Below are 14,515 nucleotides of genomic sequence, written 5' to 3'. Positions count from 1 at the left end.
CTCATACTATTCGGGGTAATGGCTCATTCGGGGTAGTGGCGTTCAGGGTAATGACCCATTCGGGGTAATGGCTTTCGGGGTAGTGACCCATTCGGGGTAATGGCGTTCAGGGTAATGGGATGGAGCCGCCTAATGGGGTATACTCTATGGATTGTCCCTTACTGGATTTCGTATCATTCGATTATACCTGAGTCGTACTATACACGGTATAAGTCTTCAAGGTTTAAGAACAAAATGGATCTAAGCAAAACTCAAATCATACAACCAGACAACCATTTAAGCAAAAAACTTGATCGTTCGAGTTCACGTATTGATCGCTGATTGGTTCACAAGTATATAACAACTTCAGATGTCTCCAAAGAAGTAAGCTACGGCAAGTTGAGATTCTTGCATAAACTCAACGCTAGTTTCAATAAGCGAAGTGTGTGTCTCGTGATATCCGACCATATCACAATCCAAATTGATGAAGAGACAAATTACATTAGCCTACAATATATGCGCAAATGTCACGTGATTTGCGCTTTGAGCTGGACATGTTCTTCATTATTTTTGGTAAGAAATGGTAATATTAGGTATTGTTCCATGAGTTAAGGAAATGTTTGTTTGATTGAAAAATCAATAGAACGAATTAATTCCAAATAATTTTCAAAATTGACGAATGCATTAACCAAAAACAAATTCTTATACTTGGAAGCTTCGAACTTATTCTGAGAATCAATTTGGTCGCATTTTGGCCCATTTTTGTTTTCAAACTAAAGCGAAATCAATCAAGCGCATTTTTGAAAGAATAATATTACACTACATATTCGTCACCATGGAGTTTCATGCGATTAGTTTCACCCCAATCGATGAACATCCCTGCTTAGACTGCAAGGACAAGGTATTATCTATACCATTGAAAAACTAGTAAAGCTTGAAACCGTCGGTCAAAGAAAGATTGAAGGATTTATATCGATGATTGCCATCATTTAGTGTGCCATAGGAGTCCTAATTTAATTACAATTTGTCGGCAATTCAAATGCGACTCAAAGTCAACCCAGACTTGATGTTCGCTGATGGCTGGATACTATACAGAATTATATTATCCCATATTGACTACCAGACTCCACAAGTATAAATTCACTATATTCTAGTTATATCGTTAGATTGTAGTTTAATTCCAATGGTTGCAAAATAATAACCAAACAATCTGAACATGCCAAATGTCAAATGGAGATTTACTGCTTAACAGACGACATGGATCCACCTACAGCTATGAATTTCCCCTTTAAAGCTGCTAGGTATGTTTGACGATATTCGTGATGCTGTTTTCAATTCATCAAAGTCAGTGTTTTACTGATAAAGGAACAAAATCCTATTGAGCAGTCTATCGATTTTTGTTTAGCATTTGAGACGGAGAAATACATAAATAAATGAATGAATACTTGTTTGCTCACAAAGCTGCGAAGCCATAGCAATTGAGTTATTTTAGTGTTACACCACACCGTAATGAAATCCATATGTTTTGAAATGGAAAAAGTCTGAAATTTTGTATAACCAGTGGATTGTGTTCATGCACTATATAGCATGTAAGCAATTGATACTATTCTCTGTTCTGAGAGGGAACACTTTCCGGTTTCATATACGTCAGGCGATAAAAGATAGCTACCAAGCTGCCCATTCGAGTGAGAGACTAGAAAAGGCTCGTCCGATTGATTCTCTGGTACAGTCACCCCACAGTTATGGATAGCACACAGATATGGATCAAAGTTGACTTAAACGGAGAATATCTCATCAAATAGAGTTGCAATTACGCAGAACACATTTTATCTACGTGAACTATAAATCTGTACAGCATTGCAATCAATCACAACATCTTCTAGCATATTTTATTCTTCCGTATGAAATAAAATGTTATCCGTATTCATAAAATCGTTGATTCATAACTGTGGGGCATTGAAACCCGTACCACAGTTATGAATCAGCGATAAGACGATTCCGAAAGAAACGCCGAAACGTATGCTTTCACTAACACACCATTCGTTTACTTCACAGATAAATTGCTTTTATAGTGTTCTGATCCATAATATGAGTCGATTTGATCCATAATAAGGACCCTCCTGTTCCACTGATCCACATCTGTGGGATGGACAACGTTTGAAATTTCTATCGAAATCGTCACTTTTTCGTAAATAATTGCGATATTTTATGTGTATTCTCGAAAACAATCATATTCGGCATTGCCAGGCGGGTAATTTTGTTTTGTACAAGGTCACCATGATTTGTAATCGAATTTTATTCTAAAAAATGACCCTTAGCTGATCCATAACTGTGGGGTGACTGTACACCTCTTTTCGACAGTTTTTTTTTCCGAACGAACTGCTGATGGACTACAGACAATGTACAGACTCAATATGTCATTGCCGTTTCCCATTCCGTCAAGTTTGGCACCGTTCAACGATTTGCCACTCAAGGTATCTGACGGATGTTGGAGATGAGTAGACTGAGTATAACTGTACGAAAGGTAGTCAAGCTCACATGAGAGAACCCAATCCTCTTCGATTTGAAGGCTCTGACACATTCTCCAAGGCTAATGGAATCATCTACGGTGGAAGGGATCAAACTACAGAAACAGCTTGAAAAGTGCGGATTTTGGAATACATTTTTTTAGTCGTGTATCCTACATTAATCAGTTAGTGTTTGGTACATGTATGGAATAATTCAGCATCCAAAAAACACCATGAAATAATCACCTGTTGAAATCTTAGCTGTCATCAAGGGTATGCGGTATGGAGTTTTCTCATGTCGATAGGAAACGAAACGATACATGGAATGCCTAGCTTCGTTAATGACGAAACGAAATGTGAAAATGTTTCGTAAAAATCTATACAAAATCCTAATATGTGCGTAATTTTTCGAAACGAAACGAAATAATGGTTTTTGTTCCATGGAATATATTTAGTATAGTTTTTTTTTGTTTGAGCTAATATTGCTTGTTTTCAGCATTATGAAGCACGCAAAAAATAATGCAAGCTCTTTTTCGGTGCTTTTTGGTTATCCTCTGAGTGACTTATGTTTATCCTCCATCGTAACTCTAGGGAAAATAAAGGTGAGCAAAATATGTTGATCACGTGAAAATGTGATGTGAAAAACATTCTCTTTTTGTGAGAAAAATTGCAGACTTCACATCATTGATACGAAGATTCAAAACCCTGGAAATGAGCAATAAAATAGTCAAAAGGATGACACACAATTGCACAGTTTTCAGAGGTTTTCAAAAGGGCATAATAAGTTTTCAAAGCTTTCCAGTGTATTAAAACAGGGAATTCCAAAAGATTATTAAAGGGCCCCAAAAATTGTCTTACAACTTCCAAAGGGTTCCTAAGCTTACCTATAAGATTCTCAGATGTTCTCAGGGATTCCGGAGGCTGGCTTTTCGGTGCCCCAGTATGAGTCTTCAATGAACATTGAAGTTTTTGAAAATCACTTTAAAATACTGAAAACCAAAAAGAATCCTATCTTAAGAACATCTGAAAACGCCTAAGAATTTTTGTACCCACTGTGATGATTTCTGAGAAACTTTAAAACCCCGTTTGGAAACCCAGGAAACTGCTAGGAGCCTCTTGGTAACACCTAGGAAGCTCACCAAAATTCCAAGGAAATCATAAAGATCTTTTAAAACAACCACTACAAACCTTCTTGGGACAGCTGGGAACTTCTGTGGACACTTAAGAAACCCCAAGAGTAACTATTGATATGCCCTGAAATCCTCTAAAGTATTCCTTAGAAACCCTTGAAGAACACAAGTAACCTCTGGAATCCACTTAGGAACAAACATTTCAAGAAACCCCTCTGGTTTCCCTGGAATCCTGGATCCCTTGTAAACCTTTTTAATACACCTTACGAATTCCATGGATACTTAAAACGAAGTCTTCATGGCTTATATGAATTCCTTGCGATGACCCTGTTGAATGAAAATCCAGGAAGGTAAACGGCATTATTTTTGATTTTACCTAGGTATCAGAAATTGCAAACCAGATATATTTCAAAATTAAAGAAATTTCGACATACCTACTACCGCCGTTCGGGGTGACATTGGCCTAGCGGGTGACTTTGACCGCTCTTTTCGATGCACCTTATGGCTAGTACGAGAGTCAAAAAACTAATTTATGTCTATCCAGTGACTATTCATAACGTATTCTTGAAGCTTGCTACATTGTTATCATTATTCTGGTTTTATTTTGCTGTAAAAATATTGGCCCAAAGTCACCCTTATGGCCCAATGTAACCTCGCACGACGGTACTACTTTTAAGCTGCTCCACAGATCCACGTCTATGCCAATAACAGCTAATGCACAGTTTATTTCCTAATTGGTAACAATTTTGCACATACATTTAGAGCATGAGAGCAAAATATCAAACAATCAACACTTTCAGTTGTTTATAGTAGTATCTTAAGCGGAAAATAACCATAATCGTTTTACAAATTTTCAATACCAGTTTTTTGCAAAAATTCAAAGCAATATTCATGAAACTGAGTTTTTCAGACCAGCATTTCTTACTTGTAGTTTCTATCGAATTTCAAAAATCATTTTTTTAGTGGTTTACAATACGAACGTAATTTAAAACATATTTGATATCATTTTTAGTTTTTTTTTTCAGTATAAGTTCTATTCGCAATTGATTATTGTGCAAAAAAATGTTTAAAAAATCACATTTTGTGCAAAGTCGTAGTGGAGAATCAAAGGGGCACTGTCGATCAGAGTGAGCATTGATTATCAGAGACGAACCAGCCAAGGGCTGAAAGTTTTTCTAACAGAGGCAATAATTTAAATAAATAAGAAAGCATTCATATTTGAGAGGTTACATGGCACCCCATTGTAAACCGGTTAGATAATGATAAAGTTTTTTTTGTTTGATAGTCGATCGATAAAATTGAGTGAACGATTTTACGGTATTTTGTGTTTTATTACATTTATTATCCACAATTCAACACGTTATTTGGCGAAATTCCATTTTATTCTGCTTGTAAGCGACAAATTAGGGGCCCCGATAGCCGTAGCGGTAAACGTGCAGCTATTCAGCAAGACCAAGCTGAGGGTCGTGGGTTCGAATCCCACCGGTCGAGGAACTTTTTGGGTTGGAAATTTTCTCGACTTCCCAGGGCATTGAGTATCTTCGTACCTACCACACGATATACGCATGCAAAAATGGTCATTGGCACAGTAAGCTCTTAGTTAATAACTGTGGAAGTGTTCATAAGAACACAAAGGAGTTGTGTTTGATCCTTCGACCTTGACGCTTGCTCCTGGGTAGTGCGTCAAGAAAGCCCGAGCAGTCGTCAGTTGTTTTTCCTCTCGGGTCGCGCGCCTATTTTCTCTGAGTGCTTTTATATAGCCGAGCAAAAGAGTGAAGCTGAAAGTGGATAGTTGCTGCTCATGGATAACGGATCAATTGGTGAGCTCGTTTCATGCTACTAATTCTAATCTATAAAATATGTATGACTGCACATTTAATCGTTACAACGGTTACAATTACCTTTTCGTCGACCGGTTTCGGGCGCGATATAGCCCATCTTCGGGACAATGTCCGACTGATTACGCTGTATCTTCGATCCTCCCCATTAACAAACATCCCTCCCACTAACCTTTGTGGAAATGCAGAGGCAAACACGGTCTCCAAATAGCAAAGGTTACACACTAACATTCCTTCCCCCAATCCCACCTGACTGCAAGGACGTGGCCGGCGCCGTTATTGACCATGTATAAATAGAGGCACTGAATTATGCACACTGAAGAAGATTATGGCCAATCCTAGCCGAACTTCTAGCAACCATTGATATGTGTAATCAGTCTAAGCTAAGCTAAGCTAAGCTAAGGAAGTGCTCATAAGAACACAAAGCTGAGAAGCAGGCTCTGTCCCACTGGGGTCGTTATGCCAGATGAAAAAGCGACAAATTTCAGCGATTTTTTTTCAACTTGACGAAACGTAACGAAATCAGAAAATGACAATTTCAGCTTATTGAATTCTGTTGTATTTTGTTTCGAATAGGATTTGACGTAATCTTTCCAAATACCGCATACCCTTAGCTGGCATGTGCCATGACGGTCATTAGGTTTTGGAGGTCTCGGAAACTGCTTTTGAATTATCCATAAGGCACATAGAAACATACATAATTCCGTACTTTCAATTGCGTTACAATAAACTATATGGAACTTTTGAAATTTCAGAAATTTCGATAAGTAACATTTGATTAAATAAATGAAAAAAAACGACCACTACTATACCATTTGATTCCACTAGAATTTGTACCCTATGACAAATACGCCTATTTCGACCTCAACTGTTAGGCTGTCTTCAGTGTCGAGGACTTGACTGGACTTCTAGCACACGACATTGAAGACGGCCTTACAGTTGAGGTCGTAATATGCGTATCTGTCAAAGGGTACAAATTCTAGTGAAATTAACTGGGCTAGTACAAAATTGGGTTTATCCATTTATTTATAGGTATTCCACTAAACAGCTCAAAAATTTATTAACATTTTCAACTAATTCTCTTCCTTATTTCGGTGTTACGGGGTGTCCCAGAAAGTATGGCAACGACTTTACCAAACTAACATTTTGAGACTTCTGCAGATAAATCTCTGATTTTCAAACATTATATTCTTGCACTTATCAAGAGCAAATTTTGAATTTTGAGCGATTTTCTCGCTACATACTAGTAGATGATATTACATTTGTGGAAGTTTCTCTTATCAGTTTTGCACAAATCGTTTTATATCTGAGCGGCTTTGTTATACGAAATTTGTGCTAGGTCATAAAGTACATACAATAAAAATCTGAAAAAATATGTTTATCATTGCCGACACGATAGACGATCATACAATGACTTATTATGTTGGAAATTATAAACTTCTTCTTCTTCTTTCTGGCGTTACGTCTCCACTGGAACAGAGCCTGCTACTCAGCTTAGTGTTCTTATGAGCACTTCCACGGTTATTAACTGAGAGCTTACTATGCCAATGACCATTTTTGCATGTGTATATCGTGTGGCAGGTACGAAGATACTCTATGCCCTGCGAAGTCGAGAAAATTTCCAACCCGAAAAGATCCTCGACCGGTGGGATTCGAACCCACGACCCTCAGCTTGGTCATGCTTGATAGCTGCGCGTTTGTCGCTACGGCTATCGGGGCCCCTAAATTATAAACTTAGGTATATGAAATTTGAATAGAAACTAGAAATTCGATTTCCAGTGGGGTCGATTTAAAAAAAGTCAAAACCAAGTCCTTGTATGTACATGTAAAAATCTAAAATTTGTGTTCCCTTATTTAAAAGTGTAGGGGCATAATGAACACACGGGGCGAAATGCACACCCTTAATCTCTGAGAATATGCATACTTCAGCAAAACTTCATACACTGCAGGAAATCTGTATTGTATTTGAAATGTTTGACGGTATAAAAGTTTTTTTTTTGCTTCTATTGTCCTTTGAAATTTGACTTTAAAATGTTCTCAGTTTCAAATTGACATATAAGCAAGGCGGTGGAAAAATCTATTTTTTGAGGAAAGTAACGATCCCAGAAATGTTCTTTTTAGCTATTATGATTGAAGGAGAACCTTTTTACATATTGGAACGATTGACAGTCATTGAATATATTAGAATCACTAAATTTCATGCAAGTGTTCATTTTGCCCCGATAACTTTTTACCAGCCTTGTTTTCGACCCAATTTTCTATCTTGTTTTTCTTACATATGATATGATTTTTACTACCATCAATGAATGTTGCACGTCGTACTAACATCAAACTAGAAAACTAGCCGGGGTAATTAAAAACAAATTATTCTTACGCCCGATCGAAATGTGGTCTTCGGCAAAGTTGTAGCTGGGAAGTTTTCACATGAGATAAGTGTGTTCACTTTTCCATAGATTATTATGACGAGCAGTTAGAGGACTGAACACAAAAGGTTTGCCTTTTCCATAGTAATTTCCATATAAACTTCAAATGGCGTGTGCACAACCAAATCTCTTTCAAATCACTTCAAATTTTGGGAGAATGGTTTTCATCATAATTGACATCGTTTAAGCATAGGGGAGCAAAAACTTCAAAATTTGCATCAGTCTAATGGCCATATAACCTTCCAGACGTCGCGCAGTTTGCCACCATCAGAACCACCACGCTACTGTTGTGAATGAAAAGCGAGGTATTTTCAACAGTGTTGTACAAAATACAACAGCGCGACGACTGAAGTGTTAAATTCGGCTACCGTGCAATGCATTCATATCTCAAAAATTGACAATATTTGATTCTTCTGTAACTAATTTTAGGTAATCAAAACCAACCAATTCTAGAATGCTGCTCAAATTTCGAGAATTCGTGAACATACGATTCTATTGGGTAAAACACATTGATTTTTTTTCACAAATCTGATAATTTTTCGACCTATTGTCTTTCGAGTTTTAGTCCATTTGACCTGTTATCCCTATAATTGAATATAGACTTCTTTAAATTAAATCAAACTAGTTATTGTACATGGCTTCCATTCATAACTAGGGAATATAACGCAATTTGCTTTGTCTCTTATTCTAATATTTGATGTTGTAACAAATAAGAACTAGATCATATGTTGAATTTATTACCAGTTTTTAAATAGAATGAGCATGGGAGGAAAGATGAGCTCTGAAGCAATTCTTGTATTTTACTTTACCCATAACATGTAATGCCTAATCGACATAAAGCTCATCGAACGCTACATGATTGACAATTACGTATTAGGACCAGACAAAACTTATACTAGGGCCACATTTGGAGGGATTGCTGTATATGGCTGTGAGTGGAGTCTGAGAGGGAGATACCGGAAAACACTGGGAGACTGAGAGCGCATCAGACTGGGAGCACGATGTCAAAGCCATCGTCGGATGGTGGTAGGGAAATTGCAGCCAAAATGACATTTTCGCAGGACTAGCGCTGCCATGTGCTAAATTTTTATCGCTCTTTGAATTATTCAGGTGTGTACGTTTAAACCTTATTTCATTTGCATATGTATGAGAAAATAAAGTAACTTTTTATCAGCGCTTTAGCACATGATGGCCCTTTGGCCATGATGGTTCTCATTTAACACAAAAAAATACATCCTAAATAAGTATCATATTGTGAAATAAAAGGATAACTTACTGATCATTATGACAAATGTTCTGTATGGTAAAATCCTCTTTTCTTTGCAAGACTCTGTTTACCTGAAAGGAAATATGCACACACTTCACACTCGCGGGATGGCTTTTCTCAAAGTTGGAGCCACTATCGAATTAATCCAAATGTTCTGATGAGCGATTCGTGCCAATTTTCTTTCCAGTATCGCGTTAATCTTCAGGCATTTTCACTAATGGTATGCGACTGCTGAATGCCGAATAACTGAATTGATTCAAAAAAGGCAGAAAAAACACTTTTGTCGTTTCTTCACCACACTAAAACGATCTATCCGAACTCACCGGAAACAATTCGATTCGATTGACAACCGATTACAAAAGGACAACACCCGAATTTTAATAGCAAACTTGCAGTTCCTGCACGAGGTAATTGCAAATGAAGGCAGGCTCCATTAAATGTGTTTTATGGTCCTTTGTGTAGCATACAGAGATCCTTGGGCGAGGTTCCCGTGTAATCTCCGTGACTGTACAAACTCAACTGAAAATTGATGCTGCGAAAAGCTGAGATTTGCCAATTCGGGATACAGACGAGAGAGCAACAGCCACCAACAGCATTAGGCGGATGTTCTTCGTTATGTTCCGCTCTTATTCCTTTTGAGGGTGGCGGGTGGCCTTTAATTGAAGAGATAGCATCTCATTCTCTCGCGTGCGCGTATTTTCCACTCCTGTAGGCTCCTATAGCGATTTTGTCATATCTAAAATTGTACACATTCATGAAGGTGTCAAATGCGAAAACAACGTTGATTTTGAGAAACCTTACGAAGGAAGTTGTTCACTTACAACTGTTCATCCGGAACTGGGTATTGAGTGATAAGCGGAGGCTAAATGCTGTTTATGTATTATAGAAAAAATTTCTGCGCTTATACATCACGAAGATGAACGATACACACATTTTGTCATACAAAACCTAGATTTTTTGAACAAACATCTGAACCGGCAATGGTCACATGTAGCCATAACCTAAATGGAATATGTCTAAGCTACATGGGCATTGTAAATTGTAAGATGCGTTCTTCAGCGAGCTTTGCTACACATTCGTTAAAAAAATAAATGGTTTACCTATACCAAACTAGGCTGCATTTTGTAACACTTCAGCTATTTTTTGTAAATTCATATTATGTGAATAAGAGTGAAAACCTGATAAATACCAGATTTGATATTGTAACACTTTAGCTACTGGGAAACGACTTAAGAGACTTTCAGCCCTTGCACAGTGGTTTAAAACGTTTGAAATTTATGTCTCCTAATTTATGTCTTCGTGGATTGAAAAGACTCTATTACTATGACGTCTTCAACAAAAATCATCGGTCATACATAAGTCATCTTTTGACAGTATTTATTTGATGATTGATTCTCCTAAAGAGAGAGGAATTTTATCTCATTGTCGAGATAAAGTTTTGGTGTTTTCAGCAAAGTTACGAAATTTGTTAATACAAACAACTTTGCTAAAGACATGAATGACCTATATTTCACTCAAATCGAGATAGAACGTTTTGTTCACAGATAAATTCCTCAAAACACATTTTCAACACAGTTTTAAGATTTAGTACAATACAATGTTCTACAAAGTAGTTAGCAATGATAAAACGCGCATCTTAGTTGAACACATCAAGGCTGTAGTTTGCTGAAGACGTTCTGACTCTGTTTTTTCAATCCAGAGAACTATTCATTAAGAGCGTGAAAATGGTATTTCAAACCACTGTGTACCTATGCCATTAAATTAACCACCTGTGATGCAGATAGAAAACGTTTTAACTAAATTAAGTAGATGAAATTCCGACGAAGTTACGGTGTTTTATTTTACCGAACTGTTCAGCTGTTGAGATTACGGTGAAATTCATCGTAAGAGCTTAGTGTGTAAACTAAAACTGACCGCAAGAGTGAAAGATGTTGTTATTTTTAAAGGCCATATCAGTGAACTGGTCGTATTCAGTAGTTCGTAAAAATTTACCGTACTCCGTTGATTTATTTTACCGAACTGTTCAGCTGTTGAGATTTCACAGGAATCCGTAAAATAATTTAAGTGTGTAGGCTGAGATTGTTTGATCCCACAGCCGATATACAGGCATCATATTTCGGAAAGCATTAATTTCACAGAATTGACGATAAAATAAGTCATGAAATAATTGCTGTGCATTTTTCTGAACGGATTCGCCACTGCGACCAGTATTTAGATCTATTGTGACATTACCCGTATCCTAAGTATAGTGCATGTTTTACTTAACTGTCATTGAGATTCAATAAAGTATCGATTTCGATACAGTTATTGTTTTGTTAACTCTGAAGTAATCAATTAAGATAACAAAGTTCCGCTATTTAGGCCCTTCAAGAGAATTCGCTCAACGAAAGTGCACCACTTATTAATCATTGTTGGAAGAATAGCTCCCGAAGGTCGCCAGAATTAAACGAATTCATCAACACTTTATTGAGGCAAGAGAGAGAGTTATAAATTCCTAGATGTAACATATAAATTAGTTCACGAAGCATACTTTTTATAATTTTACTTATTTTCAGTAATTCGCTGCACTTCTACATCAAGTTCTTCTTGAGCATCCCTATCGGTCGTACACTTGCAGCTGTTATGTTGTTGCATAATAAAATGCAATTAGCGAATGGTAATTAGAATTTTAAGTGTATGTTTCTTACCAGCTACGTAGGCAAACAATAGGGCAATTGCAAATCGTGTATTTCGACGTTATTCCCACTATTTCCTAAACGTATTTACTATTGCATGAAGAAATCGTAAGGTCACAAGTTATTAACAGTTTCTAAACAAATAGTGATTTTTTCTCACCTTATGAGCTTATTTCTGGTCATAGATTATAAGTTCTTTAAAAGTCAACCACTTTTGATAATTTAGGTATTAAGTGACAATTTAGTTTAAGTTCACAATAGTTTAAACACTAATTTTAAGAGATCTAATTCACTATATTGTGGTACTAGGCATTACATGGATGTTTTTGCTGTATCATCTCTTCATGACAGATTACGATCGTAGATCGTTGACTGGTCGTGTCAAGTAGTGGTAGCATTTTTAGGTAGCACGGTGGAAGGCTACACACAATGGGCTCGCTGGTCGACGGGCGCGCTTACAGTCCCCCCGGAATGCGCCGAAGGTCCTCCTGAAGCGTCTTGATCCCTAACGCCTACGTCGAGCACGGCGAGCTTCACGGAAGGACGTTCATAGATACCACGACTAGTTTGCACTGTTGCGCTTCTTACTTGACCGTCTGGACCTGGTCTAGTGGCGATGCCTCGGCCTAAAGGCCAGCTGTTGCGAGGAGCTTTAGGATCTACGATTACCACGATGTCGTTGACTAGGATTGGCTTCTCCTTGATGAGCCACTTGGTGCGCCGGGTCAGATCGGGCAAGTAATCCCTCAACCACATTTGCCAAAATTCGTTGGCCATAACTTGCGACACTTTATAGCAATTTCGGAGTATCACAGGGCTATCGTTGAAAGGTATCCATGGTTTAGTCCGTTCGATGACCCTATCAAAAAATGGTTCGGTGTCAGGACTGGTGATTCGTCGTCGTCGATTGGGATATCCGTCAATGACCTCGAGTTGACCACGTTCTCAATCTCTAATCTCTATGTAGCACCTCGTCGGTGGGAAGCCTTCCCACTGCAGTTTGGACAGATTGGTTTTTACGCTTCGAATCAGGCGTTCCCATGCCCCGCCCATGTGCGGAGAGGCTGGTGGAATAAAGGTCCACTCGGTATGAGGTGTTGTAAACTCTTTCAAAATTTGATCCTGATTGATATTCTGAACCGCTTCTCTTAGCTCTTTACTGGCACCCTGGAAATTAGTACCACGGTCGCTATAGATAACCGCGGGCGTTCCTCTTCGGGCCATGATATTGCGGATTGCCAAGACGCAGGAATCGGTTGTCAGTGTGTGGGCTAGTTCTAAGTGAATGGCGCGTATTGTGAGGCACGTTGCCAAGACCCCCTAACGCTTTTCGGAGCGTCGCCCTACAGTGACAATCATGGGACCAAAGTAGTCTATTCCCATGTAGGTAAACGGACGTGTGCAGGCTGCGAGGCGTTGCGGAGGCAGGTCGCTCATAATCGGAGGGCGTGGAAAGGCTTGGTCGTTTTTACACTTCTGGCATTCTTTACGAATTTCCCTGTAGGCTATCTTCAATTTCGGGACACGATAGCGTTGGCGCACTTCGTTGACCGTTGTCTGATGATTTTGGTGATTGAAACGTCTATGGAAATCGAAAAGAATGAGCTTGGTGATTGGGTGTACACGTGGAAGGAAGATTGGTTGAGCTGCGTCACGGGTAATGAACTTGCACGCTTATGTTCTTCCTCGAACCCTGATGATGTTTGCTTCGTCTAGGAAAACGCACTGACGGAAGAGCGGGCTGTTCCGTGGTAAATGCTTGTCAGGATTTTCCGACGCCCGGTCTCTGCAAAGGATGGATATTTCATCAGCGAAGGCATTTTTTTGTGCTTCACGGTGCAAATATTCTTCGACATCACGAAGTTCCTGATGAGATAGTGGCCCGATTGTGCGATCCCTCTTTTTCGCTAACAGCTTCAGATTACGCACGTAACGGAGAACGTAGGCAGTACAGCGGAGAAGTTTCCGCCAATCGGAAAAGCGGTCAAAATCAATTATGCACGCAGTGACCCGCGTGTGCAACAGCAGATGCGGACGAAGTTCTTCGTTAGTATTACCGATACGATGTTTTGGCGTTGGCCAGTGGTCGGTTGACTTCCACCGTTGAACCACCGTGAGGATGTAGACAAATCGATATTTGAGCTCCACTTTGTTCCCTCATCAGCCACGTTTTGCTTGCTTGGGATCCAGTGCCATTCTCGTACGTCAGATGTTTCCAGAACCTCGCTCACTCGGAAGGCGACAAACTGGCTATAGCGGCGGTGATCAGAGTTAAGCCAACACAGAACGTCCTTGGAATCTGTCCAAAAAAATCGTTGTTTCACCTTGATAGACAGTGATTTGCAGATTGTATCGGCTAGGCGAACGCCGATGACGGTGGCTTGAAGTTCGGATCGTGGAATGGACAGAAATCTGAGCGGTGAAACTCTAGTCTTCGATCCTAATAGTGCGCACTCAATGTTTGATCCTTCATGAAATCTGAGATACGCTACCGCTGCAAAACCCGCCTCACTCGCGTCCACGAAAACGTGAAGCTGAATTTCATTGCATTCAGACATAGAAGTTAATGAGCGATAGCATCGAGTAATCTTGATTTCTGTTATTCCAGGAAGGGCTGCACACCAGGTTGACCATTTTTCAAAGTGTTGGTCGCTGATCGTTTCGTCCCATCCGATTGAAGATCGCCATATTTCTTG

The 14,515-nt window shown here is 39.0% G+C and overlaps 1 protein-coding gene across 5 annotated transcripts in view; it reads right to left on the bottom strand.

Moving 5' to 3' along the window:
• The window catches only part of LOC5579261, a 241,587-nt gene extending 231,937 nt beyond the window's left edge, over window positions 1–9,650 (bottom strand). For 2 of the 5 annotated variants that reach the window (XM_021852774.1, XM_021852778.1), the window contains exon 1: window positions 9,154–9,650. The gene's annotated coding sequence lies outside the window, so the exon portion shown is untranslated. The remainder of the gene's footprint in view (window positions 1–9,153) is intronic. The other 3 variants (XM_021852744.1, XM_021852757.1, XM_021852747.1) reach the window with 3 other exon arrangements.
• Between the last annotated feature and the right edge of the window lie 4,865 nt (window positions 9,651–14,515).

Source organism: Aedes aegypti, chromosome 1, assembly GCF_002204515.2.
Source record: "Aedes aegypti strain LVP_AGWG chromosome 1, AaegL5.0 Primary Assembly, whole genome shotgun sequence".
Taxonomy (NCBI): Eukaryota; Metazoa; Arthropoda; class Insecta; order Diptera; family Culicidae; genus Aedes; species Aedes aegypti.
Note: the sequence above shows the minus strand (reverse complement) of the source record. Positions and strands in the feature narration are given on the sequence as shown.